The sequence below is a fragment of the Chinchilla lanigera genome, unplaced genomic scaffold (genome assembly GCF_000276665.1).
Source record: "Chinchilla lanigera isolate Chin_1 unplaced genomic scaffold, ChiLan1.0 scaffold00020, whole genome shotgun sequence".
Lineage (NCBI taxonomy): Eukaryota > Metazoa > Chordata > Mammalia > Rodentia > Chinchillidae > Chinchilla > Chinchilla lanigera.
The window spans coordinates 23934072-23948184 of NW_004955421.1; positions in this window are offsets into that span (position 1 = coordinate 23934072).

Here is a 14113-nt window from a genome sequence, read left to right on the forward strand (position 1 = left end):
TTTTTTTTTTTCCGGTACCAGGAATCGAACTCATGACGTTGCGCTTGCCAGGCAGGCGCTGTGCCACTGAGCTAAATCCCCAGCCCCTGTTGATATATTTTTGATCATTATATATTTGTCAATAAAAGTGTTTTCCCCAGTTGTAGCTCCTAACTGCTACTGTACCATCTTAATTGTTATTACAGTCACAGAAGTAAATTTTCTACACCTATCATGGCTCAAAGCACCTTGGCCCAGAATTGCCATACAAATCCAACCAGTACGTGTTTTCTGTGCTTTATGGGTCTAGTTTTAAAAGCAGAAATTTTAGCATCAGAATGGCTTGTATCTACATATTAATTATGTGGTTTAACTGGCGGAATGCATCAACTCAGGATTCAAATTCTGACTTCAAAACTAGCTCTGTGATCTTATCAATCTTTTTTTTTAACTCTTCTGGGCTTCACTTCCTCACTGAGCTGGGGAAGAGCCAGGCTGGTCATTTGCAGAGTGAGCAAGGCCAAGCAGCGGTGGCACATCCCGGGCAGCCCCTGGTTAGGAGCCAGCCGGAGTGGGGCAGGAGAAAGGAACCAGGTGAAACCAGGAACAGAAATTGAGATGAGAGAAGGGTGGACTGAACAATCTGAGAAAAGCATACTTTGTAGCTGGGAAGGCACTGTACACGTCAAACACACGTGGCAAGATGTTTTTCAAAAGATGAGGTCCAGGGGGATTTAGCTCAGTGGCACAGCACCTGCCTGGCAAGCGTGAGGTCGTGAGTTCAATTCCTGGTACCGATAAAAAACAAAACAAAACAAAACAAAAACAAAAACAAAAGACAAAGTCCAGTGGAGAAATGAAGTAGGACCAGTTGGGAGAACAAAAGGAAATCATATGAAGGAATCACATCTGGAGCCTATGTCCCACTCTCCCAGCTCTTCCCTTTCTTCTTCCCCTTTCTTTCCCTTTCTGCTTCCATAAAATAAAGAAGACCAGTTGCTCATAAAGTTGCTAAAAATCCATCTGACCCAACTGCATTGCTTTTGAATGATGAGTCATTAAGTCAGAGATATTTCTAGATGGATGCTCTAAATCCAAATGCTGCCAGATGTCCCTTCTATTCAAAATGACTTGATGTTCATTTGTGCACATTTTGAGTTTTTTAAAAAGTGATCTCATCTATAATGATTTACTCAAGGACAGAAATCAAAGCTAGGGTAACTTTTTGACTCAGGAAGCCAAACTTTTAAGGAAATGGATATATATCAAATAATTTTGGAGTCCCACCACATTATGTGAGGCTCAGCTTCTATCATGAAAAAGCGGAATTAAGTTGTGTGACTGAAGTTGGCTCTAGCAGTATTTCTTGCCCTATTTTTCACATACATGTACTATTTACACCAATGTTATAGTACAGGCCTTCTGCCTTTAATTCCTCCCCTGCCAACCTGTAGTACTCGTAAATCACTCAAGACACAAAATTATTTCTCTTAGAAATGAGCACCAAATTTCTTGTTAATTTCACCACTAATAAACAGTACCCAATTAGATTAGCTTTTACCATTGCCTCAAGAAAAAGTAGAGTCCAAGGGATAGCTACATGTCACCACCGGCAGGCTCAGAAATGTCTTTCAATAGCTCCACTGTCACAAAACTGGGGAATGGTCAGATATTTCCCATGTCTTCCAAGCCGAAGACATACCTCTTTCAGAACATGAGTCTCAGCCCTCACAGCGCCATGTGTGCTGGGAAGACGTGAGGCATTGAGGATTGCAGGTGTGGGCTCTAAATCAAGTTCTGAAATGTATCAATTACTTCAGTTTGCTAGCCTTCCAGTCTGCAAAATGGTGACTATACCATGAACCAAACAGAATGTTGTGAGATAAAGACAGCACATAAAAGTTCTTATTATGGGACTGTGACAACAGCTCAATGGTAGAGCATGTGTTTGGTATGCATGAGGCCTTGGGTTCAGTCTTGAGCACTACACACATGCAAAAGGAAATACATGCATGTCACATAATAGTCTCCTAATAACTAGTGGGTATAGTGACAGAAGTTGATCTGTGTGCAGCATCTATGATGGTCAAGGCACTGAAGTGAGTATTTTATACAGATTCTTTCTTGTTCCTCTTAACAACTGAAAAACTAGTGTCCCTATACTTATTTGGCTAACTGGGAAATGGACACATAGGGACCTTTACATACCTCATTCAGGATCCCAGAGATGGTGAGGGGTAGATGGTAGGTTCCTATCCTGGTAGGCATAAGACCACCATGCTTTAGTGAACCCATAGGAACCACGAGATTTGTAAATGACTTAGAGTCTCAGAAAGAAATCAGTCGTATGTTTATTTAAAAAGTAAATTTTTATCTACAAATGAAGTGATATTAATTTCAGTTACCAAAGCAAGTGGGATTTTCCCTGTAGATTATTTTTCTGGAACCCACTAATTCTAACTTTAGTAAGCTATATCAAAGGATGAACATAACATCGTGATAAGCATGGCAGAATCCATCCAGAAGAAGCAGAAGTGGCTTGGAGAAAAGGTAATAATCTATTCAATAAATGCCAGCATGTTTTGGGGCTGTCATCTCTATTTGGATTGTGATATAACCACTGACAGTCATTCAAAAGAAATATCATTTGCATATGGCATTGGAATTCAGTCTCTGCCAGAATTTTTAGTGGTTATCGTCAACTTGCTTCTAGAGAAATTATGCTTAATTATGTGTATAATGTGGCCGGGGTGTGTGTGTGTGTATGTGTGTGTGTGTGTTTAAGGGAAAACTTATTTAAGCTAACCGAATGGGTCCTGCAAAAATTGCAGGCAAGAAGAAGACATGGTATGGAGGGAAACAAGAGTTCCTATGAAAAATGACAAGTTTAATAAGATGAAAATGGGATCAATGTGATGAAAAGCAGCACCAGCCATGAGACTGGAGAAGATTGGTTCCTTGTCTATGTGCTTGAGGGTGTTAAGTACAGTATTATCGTCAATTGCATCCTCTAATGTACTGGCTACTGGGGCCTAATGTCCACTTTAAGCAGTATTGAGAGCTAGAGCAATTAAAAGATAATAAGAGGAAAATGAGTAATGAATCCATTTTATTGTACGTTGTAAATGGCCTCTATTGAAACAGACTGTGTTTAGACTGGTAATAAAAATGAGTGATGAAGGCAGACGTTTAACATGGAAATTGGTTCAAGCAAGGAACATATTTTCTTTTTTTAAAAAAAACCCTCACAAATAATTTCAGCTATGGAGAAAATTTTTGCTTGGAAACTTTCTGCAACTACTGTACAGTTTTTTTAATAAGCCTTGGCAAGATGTGTGCAGTTTTTATTTCTTTTTTTGGCTTGAACTTTTAGCAAAGGCCGTAAAGTAGCTGAGGAACACAGGGTTTTATTTGTAATTTGTCAGCATGTGGACCTTTGTCTCCCCACTGGGTGAACACCGAGCCATTAGGAAGGGTGATATTGTAATATGTGACATTTTGGGTCAAGGATTTGGAAAATGGGAAGATCTGTTATTCAGATATTCAAACTGTAGCCCAAAATGATTAATACAAAAATTTATTGGCTCTTTTTCTTTCTTCTCACTCTTCCTAAAAGAAAAAAAAATCTAACTTATTATTTTCTTGCCCTTCACAGTTTATGAGTCTGAGCATTAGAGTAGGCTACTTTTTTTTTGAGAATCTAATATCTGCTTCTCATTATAATCCTTAAAGAGACCTCACAAGGTTAGTTTATCTCTCACCCTCCTTGTAGTGATTAGAAAATTTAGGCTCAGAGAAGCCTATCAGTTTGCCCCCTAATGAATAGCAGGGCTTGCTATTCCAAGCTGAGTTTGATGAGTTCTGGAGGCTCGTGTTCTCACCATAAACCAGCACTGTCGTTTAGAGTTATGGCAATGCTTGGTGACCTAACTAGAGACAGTGGTGATGACAACAAGAACAATAAGGAGAGCACTCCAGGTGCCTGGGCTGGTGTAGCTGTCTGCAGTAGAGTGGACTACCCTTAAATACAACCCCAAGTCATGTCTCCCCCTCCCCATTGCTTAGTCTTTTGCTCAGTCCTCTAAACACATTTCCTGGTTTGCTTTTGTAGTCCGAAAGCTCTGCCACCCATTGTAGAGGAAACTGGGAATAGGAAGATAGCGAAGAACTGGCGAGGTGGGACTCAGGTCAGATTAGAATAGAGGCTGGAGAAGGAGATGATACGGTCCCTCCCTTCAGACCCTCTATCTTCCCCATCCCCCGCTGCGAAGCGATCCATCAGGGCCTGCCCAGTGGCATTCGCACTTTCAGTCGATAGAAGTTTCTCCAGGAAGGGGAAGTCAGAGAAGAGAAACAATTCTTTTGCCATTCCCGTGTTGGTCCCTCTTGAAAATCCGACGTGCAGCATCCTTAACTGCTGTATACTTCTTGGGATCATCTCTAGGGAAAAGACAGGATTTTTGGAGGTGACTCTGTTCAAGGTTTGCTTCATTTCAGGGACTGAAGAAGCAGGTTAGGGTTAAAATGAACCACAATTTTAAAAAAATGGATTCCCACTTCCAAGTAAAACTGAAAACAAAATAAAATGCCTCACTATTTCAGTTATCTGCATTTCACTGAGCGCTTTAATACATTAGAGCTCCAAGGCACCAAAACCACTAGGACGTCTCCTATAGACTGACTGCAGCTTTCCTGCACTCTGAAAATGGTACTCACTCCAGGAATCCCTCTAACATGTAAAATATTCCAGTCCTAAACTGGAAATGAAATATAACGGCAACTGGGGGACAATCAGTCTACTATGGCCAAAGAATCAGCCTGCAAGGAGATTTATGGAAAAGGATTATAGTTGAAATGTAAGAAGCAGCAGCTTAAGACCAAAACACTTGATCTGCCCTTTGGAACACCTCTTTCCCCCTCCTGGGTGGTAGGCATGGCCAGCGCCCCCTCACTGGGGACCACTCACGTTTCAGCTGGTAGAGTTGCCGGGCTTCATGTAAACAGGCATTTGCTTCTATTTCTGCGGATTCTGTTTTGCCCCAGTCCTGCTACCACGTCTCCATGCCTAAGAATGGACTTGAGCTCGAGCTTTTCAGATTCTCTAAAAGAAACAAGGGGTTTAGCTTGCAAGCAGAGGTGTCCCCTCCTCACTGTTCTGCCAGTCAAGCTTTTGTTAAAGTGCTTGATTAGTTTGCAGCCTGGGTTGTGCTTAGCATTGGGAGGAGAGGTGGTAGGAAAGGGGAGACAACAGCCCAGGATACCTGGTATGGGGGGCCCAGCCTGAGATTCAAGTTCAACAAGTCAACATGGTGAGTGGCAATCTGGAGGGGAGTTGGGTGCTGGGACATGCAAACGTAGGAAATATCTGGAGCCTGATTTTGCACTTACAGAAGAGTTTAAATCATGCCATGGAGACCACTGACTGCTTAGGAGGCCATGAATTGCCTCATTCAATGGCCATGGATGGAGGACCACACATAGGGCAACTCTCCTTGAAAGAAGAGCATTTGTCTCCATTTTGGCTAACCCTGGCCCTATTTCCGTGTATTGATGTGTATGTACAGAGCTGGCTGGGACATTTCCCTCTCCCCTCCATTGGCTTTAAGCAATGCAAATGGGTGTAGCCGAGGTTCTGATGTATAGTCTTTAAAGCAATGTGAGACAGGTCAGTGATGCCTTGCCTGTAGCTCCCAACTGGTATTCCTGAGCTAGGCCGAGTGATGCGGCGCTGTTGGCTGGGATTGAGCCCTGAAAGAGGGCTTCAAGACCACATCAGAGCTGAAGCACTGCCCCAAAACACGAGATACTTCCTCAAGCTGTGTCAGGCAGATTACTTTTTCTGCAGACCTCTCTCTCTGCATATTGCAGAGGGGCTATCTCCCTTCCTACGCAGCCCAGCTCACAGCGCTCATGTGCTTCCCGCCATTCTCACAGTCACTCATCCCTGAGCCACTCCCCTCTTCAGAATTAATAAAACCCAGGTTCGGCCCTGGGTTGAAGCCTTTTTTCTGGTTAGCCATTGTTCTAACTGGACTTCGGACCCTCTTGCCTCCCCACATCTACAGGTATGTGTTTGTTTTCTTTTTTCTTGCCGTGTATTGCACTGGAAGTGGTAGATTGGAATTTCCTACTGGAATTCCAGTAATTTCTCCCTGGGATTACAAATGTGGACTCCACTGGACCACAACCAGGTCAGGAAGGGCTTCCTACAGCCACGCATCTTCCATGGCTTCACAAAAATGAGGCCAGACCCTCCCCTTTTCCCTGTGAAAGCCAATAAAAGGGCAGGACCCAACCGGCAGCTGTCACACCCTCCCTGCTTCTCCTCATTGCTTCCTTGAAGGTGGCCTGGGTCCTTCTTTCTTTCCCTTTTTTTTTTTTTTGTCTTTTTGAGATAGAGTCTCACTCTGCAGTTCTGGCTGGTCTTGAACTCACTTTGTAACCCAGGCTGGCCTCCAACTCACAACGATCCTCCTGCCTCAGCCTCCTGAATGCTGTAATTACAGGTGTGAGCCACTACACCTGGCTGGCCTGGGTCTTTCTGACAACCTTTGGCCTCCCACCAGGCCTTGCTGACAGAAGCTGCAGTTCAGCTGAATTGCCTTATGCCCCTTCCCTGACTTCTGCAGCTCTAGATGCTATTGTAGCTCTCTGAGGAACAACCAGTATCTTTGTTACATTCTCATTGCCGGGATAAAATACCTGACACCTGCAAGTTAAATGAGTTTGTAGAGATTTCAACCCATGGTTGCCTGGTTGCAAGGCAGGACAGCACGGCAGAGAAGAAACAGTCCACGGCATTGCAAGCAGGAGGCAGTATGCAGGGTCAAGGAAGTAGAAGGGATACACACACACACACACACACACACACACACACAACACACTCCTCAGGCCACACTCACAGTGACCCACCTCTTCCTACCAGGCTTCACCTCCCAACATCATACCTGGCTCTAAACCCATCAGTGGGCTATTCTAGTATCATGCAAGCATGATCCAGTTGCTTCCCCAAAGCCCCACCTATGAGCACATGAAGCTTTGGGGGGACATCTAGATACAAGCCATAATAACCAGGAAACCATGCCTGACAGAGCAAAGATGGGGCAGGATGAGATCCACTGTTGATATCCCCAGAACCCCTAAGCCCCAGGCATTCATTATCAACACAGCTGGTCTCCCTAAAGCCTCCTCAAAAGCAGTGGCAGTCACAACTTGAGCCCTGACATTTTTGGGGAGATGGGAGCTATCAATCAAGCAGGCACATCTACTGAAGTTCCACCCAGCTGTAACCGTACACTTGCAGCTCTCTTAGATGCCCTCAGCCGCTCTGATAGACATTTACCTTGACTGCAGTAGGCTTGAAACAGACCTATTGTATATGACCCTGCCCTGCAGACACTCCTGATGACTCTGCTCTGTGATCTCAGACAACTCTGCCCACTCTGTCATTATTTGGAAAGTTCTCGAGTAGGCCTATGTAATGTACAAAGCTGCATGTCAGATACGGTTTGTTGCTCTTCTATAGAAGCAGAGCTTCCTCACACTCCTGGGGTCAGTATCGGAGGGTTCTCTCCTGGGTACAACACCATGTGCTGCATCACCAGTCCCCATAAAAACCTGCTTGGGTGGTCTTGTAAATGTACTTGTGGTTCCTGGCTTGAGTAGGGTAGGCAGAGCAGGTCACACTACAAAGAACTGTAAACGTTAGCTCTGCAGAGCTCCAGAGACCCCTGGCAGAGACCAGCAGTGGTGCATGAAGATCAGCAGGGACTGGTACCAATCACTGGAGCCCAACACAGACTTGTGGTCACCTCCAAAGAGGCAGCAGAAGGTCCTGGAAGAGCTCCAGAAAGCTGCCAAAGAAGCTCAAGGGCTGAGGAGCTCATGGGGTGGCTAGGAGTTCCCAAGAGCTGAGTCATTAAGGGCTGAGGACCACTGGCACCCAAAACCTGGGTCTACTAACAAATAGTAGACTGCTTTGTGATTTCCATCTGAATTGAGCAAAAGAACCCTCAAATCCATTATTTACTTTCCCTCTATAGCCCAAGGGAGAATTCAGAATAAAAATACTCTGCTCCATAAACAAGTCAAAGGACTTCTGCGTGAGACTAAATGCAAGGCCAAGGAATCAGTGGTGGGTAAGCCAAACCATGTGCAACCCGAGCATCCCAGGGACTCGGCGTTAGGGCATCTCCTCCACAGTAGCACACAGGAATTTGTCCTCAATTTGAGGACCTGTCTATCCCAGAAAATGAGTAACTTTGAAAATAACATTTTATAAGTAAACAGTTATATGACCTGGAATGTAGGCTTTATTATTTCAATTCCTATCTTTAAGCATTTATACTCACAACTTTCATTGAATCTCTTTTTAGTCCTCCCCTAACTCTTATTTTTGTTGTGTTCACTTGTTATATTTTTCAAATAAAACATTTCATAACTGGATTATAGAAGTATTCTAACTATGGCAATACCCTGGGTTTCCTTGATTCTTAGTGTCACTTTTTAAGTAGGAAGGAGCAAAGTGGCAGAAGTTATGACTCAGACTCTGGATTCTAAATAGTGGTTACCAAAGTTTCTCATTGTGTCATACCCCTACCTATAAAAATAAGTAAATGAACAGAAAATGAGCATAAGCTTTCTGTGAAATGCACAGCTATTTATTTCTGGGCTGTGACCGTGCACTGTTATACTAACTTATTAGTATATCACAAGCCATCTGAGAAAAGGGAGGGGAATGTTAAAAGCTGAGAGAAAAATCAACCTAATTAGAAGTTCTCACTCCCTCTCACATATACCATTTAATTTAACAGAAGCTCTATTACCAAAACTTATGGATCCAACGAAAAGGAAAGATGACTTAATAAAAACACGATTTGTGCATGGAAGGAGTGACTTTTTAAATTATTTGTTATCAGACAAACAAAGAAACAAGCCAGGAAAACAGAACTGCCTCCTAGAAAGCAGCCTCAGCATTTCTAGCCTAGAATATATTTAAACCTACTGTGTTGCTACAAGCTCATCTTCTGTGGCGGACAGAGCTACCTTGGTTTACTGGTTTTGTCCCCTGGTGGCTTCTCTGCAGGATGGGGTTGGGGACGGATCAGCGGAGCATGAACCGCGGCTGTTTGCAGCTATGGTTTCTAAGGCGATGATGCTTGCACTTCATGCAGGATGCCTCCCTTCCTTTCCCTCCATTTGTCTCTGCCTAATTAAACTCCCCTTGGCTCTGTGCCAGCACAGTTCTGTTTCACCGTCTGATAAATGGTCTTTCACTGTCCCATGTTAGAGCTAAACTCACCTCTGGAATGAGAGTCCCCGGTGCAGTGCCCCAAGCTGCACACAACCGATGCGCGTCTGAGCAAATGGCCTTGGTCTGTACTTATGTGTGGGAGCATCAGAGACACAGACGTGGGATGACTTTTCTGATAACGGTGCAGCCTTCCTCGGATTCACTGGGAAACATTGTTTGAAGTTTTGTGGAAAAAAAATAGGCTTTATGATAGTTTTTTGCTAAAGTTCAGATATTCTAAATGATAACCCAGATGGCCTAATCTGGTAAACATTTCTCCACCTGAATAAATGTGATAAAATTTGGCATTAAATAGGCACATTCATCTATCTACTCATAGACAATATGTGAAGCCAAAAACATACATTTACTACATGTCTCTGAGCATATAGACCATCAGTGATGAAGAAGGCCAGCTTTAGAGCCAAGAATCCCCAAGATGATCAAAAACCAAACTCTGAATAATAGAATTCACGTCGGCAACTAGCTGGGGCTCTCTGGGCAGATGAATTAGCACTGAGATTATCATTCAGTAACAGAAATTTTAGTAAGCCTAAAATGTGGAATGTGTTGCTTGTTTTGCATTGTTTTGTTTTCATTTTTTTCTATTTTAATTACACAATTTTAGAGGACAAACAACCCAAACCATCAGCCCAATTTTACAAATGAGGCCTAGAGGAAAAAAGTAACTCATTTAAGGCTGTGTGCTCATTCGTAGTGAACCAGAGACAACAGAACCCACACTTCTGGTTCCCAGAGCATTATTTCCCAATTCTAAAATGCTGTTATGGTTCATACAAAGCAAGATGTTCTTTTTGTACTACCTTCTCTGCTGCACACAAAAGCAAAATTCCATTGACACTTTTTCAGAGCCTTTATGACTACCAGCTTTTTTTTTAGCTGAAGTCAGAAAAATAAGTTATTACTGGTCCAACTTTAAGAATGAGACTTGCTAAACTTAACAGCATTTTGAGATTTTTCAGAAACCTGCTAACTTGCTTATCTCACACATATTGTCAATAAATTCATAGTTTTATTGGTTCATTGATCAACACATCACTATTCCTATGAGAAAGGCTTTGTAACCAGCTAACAAAGAATATTTAAAAGGAAACATGGCATGTCTATAATACATTAGTCACTGTAAGTCAGCTAGTAATAATCATTGTGCAATGCCCTTGTTATGGTTTGTGTCTGTATGTCCCCACAAATTCTCATGTAGTCATGGGGCGGGCTTTTAGAGTTTATGATTGATTCATGGTCCAATGTTGGAATTATGGATGTGAGTGCTACACCCGCCCTGGGAAAGGTGATTTGATACAGTGTAAGGGAGGGAAAGAGGCTGCTTGCCACTGCTCCTCCCTTTTGCGATTGCCGCTTTTGCTATCTTCAGCTGCCATGAACTGTTGCCTTCTGCCATGTGCCACTCTGCCTTGGAGCCAGCTGAGTATGGACTGAAACCTCCACAAACTGTGAGCTAAATAAACCTTTCCTTCCTTAATTTTGGGTGTTGGGTATTTTCAGCAGAGAAAGAAAGCACTGAGAGAAAAGTAACCAAGACAGCCCTCTTCAGTAATACAGTGATAATTTATTTCCTACTTTTATGAAATTAGCATTTTTTCTAATTTTTTAAAAAATTCAAATAAAAATATAGGTTAAATTGAAAAGCCAACTCCCCTCCTATGTCATATTTTTAGTTCCACTCCTCAGAAGTTTCCTGCATGCCTTCCAGACCCCAGCCTAACAGACACAATCCATTTTTTACTATGACATACAAATTATACTACTTTATATCCTGAGTTTTACAACTGGCTGTTTACCTTTGTAATCTTTCTATAATATTACACATACTTCTTAATTTCTTTCTTTGAGAAATTCCATTGAGATGATATGTTATAAATCTTGAACCAGTCTTTATTATGAATATTAAAGTTATTTTCATTTTTTTTGCTCTGGCAAACAGTGCAACAATAATTATGTTTTTACAAACATCTTTATGTGCATTTTCAGCATTTTTAGCATAAATCCCTAAAATTGAAATTGCTAGGTCACAGGGTATATAATAATTTTCTAATTTTATTAGATATTACTAAATAATACTCTATGGTAATACCAAACAATTACATCTAAGGATGTTGTGTTAGTTTACACTCACACCGATGGTGTGTGTGAGTGTTGGTTTCCTTGTTAGTGCAGGACTTTCTCAAGTTGATAGGCAAACACTGTCTGCTCAGTCCATAGTTCCTAATTATCAGTAAATTTGAATATCTTTTTGTGTGAATGAGTGGTACTGGAGAGGGAACCAAGAGTCTCATTCATGCTAGATAAGCACTTTACCACTGAGCTATCTTCCCAGCCCTTTTTTATTTATTTTGAGACAGTGTCTTTCTAAATTGCCCAGATGACTCTTGAGTTTTCCATCTTTCTGGACACCCTCACGAACAGCTGGGGTCACAGATGTACATCATCATGACCAGGAGGATCTTTTCTTGTACTCTATCTATAATGATTTTTATGTTAACTACTGGCTTTTATCCAGCTTATGTTTTATTATGTATAAAAATCTCTTAGTTTTTAAAGAAAAATCTTTGTTTTATGTGTTGCAGGTATTTTCCTTAGTTTGCTATGTGCTTTTGCTAAATTTTGTTCTATTAAAGCTTAAGATAGGGATATACATGCACGCATGTATGAATACATCACATACATATGTGAAGAGAGAGAGAGAAAGTGAGAGAGAGGGAGAGAGAAAAGAGAGATTCATTAAATTACTTTCCTTATGAATTCTGAGGTTCTAAGGTTCAGGCCTTGCTTTAAAAAGATTTTGTCTACTGCAAGACAATAAGACAAATTCTCCAGTATTTTCTTCTAGTGATTTTACTTTCTTAATTTAAATGTTTGATTCAAATTTCCACTTCAGAAGGGCATGAAAGACCTTTGTATCCATGGTAACACAAAGAAAAGCCCAGAGAAAATAAAAATTGTAGTTTCCCAAGAGCTAACAAAGATCAGAGGACAAAGGAAGACTTAACAAATTGAATTTCAGGGAGATGAGCCTTTTATTGGTAAAGAGAGACAGCACAGCATCCATTTCTGGCAAGAATTTCTGGTTTAGGTGTGGTGGGGCTGTCCAGGAGAGAGAGAGACTTGCTGGGAGGAGAATTCCGCTGAGTGGCAGATGGTAGTGAAGGCTGGAAGAGTGGATGGAATATAGAAGTGCCCCAACTGTACAAATAAACTGGGTTGATACCTTTTGCATCTCACCCTTGCCTTCAAACATTGACAAAAAAGGTGTCAGTGAAGAAACAGCTAAAGTGCACACCACTATCACAAAGACCCGTAGGTTCTCATAGTGCTGTCTTTCAGAGCCTTGCTGAGTTAAATCCAAAGCACAAGAAAGATATCGCAAATGGAACCCCATCAGTGCTCATACTGATAATATCCAAAGCCAGCATTAGTAAGGGAGAAAGGGCTGGCTTAAACACAGGTGTTCTCAAGCCAGTTAGAGCTTCTCCCCAGATTCAAGTCAATGTAACTCTGGAAAGAACCTACATACTCAGCCCTTCAACTCATCAGGTAGTGGGAAAGGCTCTGCATTCTCTGGCAAACAAAACAAAAAATTATCAGACTTCAATCTTTGTTGTATTTTATATGTGTATCTTACATGCGATAAAAATTATTAGGCATACAAAGAAACAGGAGATGCTGATCAATCACCAAGAGAACACAGAGTTAATAGAAGCACACCCATAGCTAAACTCAGAACTTTGAATCAGGAGAAAGAATTTTTAAACAATCACTATAAACATTTTTAAAAATTCATAGGAAAAGATAGACATAATAGAAAAATAGAAGTATTTCAGGAAAGAAAAAAGGAACGCAAAAGAGAACAAAATAGAAATTCTAGGACCATAAAACACAATATTTACAATTGTATTTCACTGGAGGGTATTAACAGTAGTTTGGATTTTTAAAAGAAAGCACTAGTAAACTTGAGCACAGGTTGATATAAATTATCCAATTAAGCCACAGTTTGATAAGCGAGTAAAAGTTAAAGGAGTGTTGAATGGACTGGTGCATGTCTATAATCCCAGCATTCAGGACTGTAGGAGGATTGCTGTGAGTTCAAGGCCAGCCTGGGCTACAAAGTGAGTTCAAGGCCAACCTGAACTGCATAGTAAGACCCTGTCTCAAAAAGATAAATAAATAAATAAATAAATAAATAAATGGAGGAATGAGGTATCGACAATAAGAATGATGACTGACTTTTCATCAGAAATGAGGCAAGCCAAAAGACAATGTGAGAGTAACTAAAGTGTTGAAAGAAAAAAACATCATCCTAGAGTTCTGTTTATAGTGCAACTATCTTTTAGAGCCACATATGGGCAAACCAGGCATAAAAGAAAAGATCACAAGTATAACAGTCCTAAGTAAAGCATTACAGATGTCCAATTCTGAGAGCACAAAAAGATGTCTAGTCCCTTGAATTCCTGTTGGGTCATTAAATGCCAGTGCTGTACCTTGACTGATAAGAAGACTTTGTTCTTTTTTCTCTTGAGTAGTAGCTGGTCAGTCATGCATATGTTGCAAAAGTGGAATATACTTCCTATAAGGCCAGGAAGGTTTTTACACCTATTTTGGTAATTTAATGTGGTTGTGGTTATTAAATGTTCATAAAAATTTAATAAATGTTAATTTATAACATAATTTAAATGTTTAAGTGTTCACAATCATGTAACATTAAAGCACAGATAAGAATCAATCATGACAGCACTTGGGAGGCTGAGGCAGGAGGATCGTTGTGATTTTGAGATCAGCCTGGGCCACAAAGTGAGCTCATGCTTA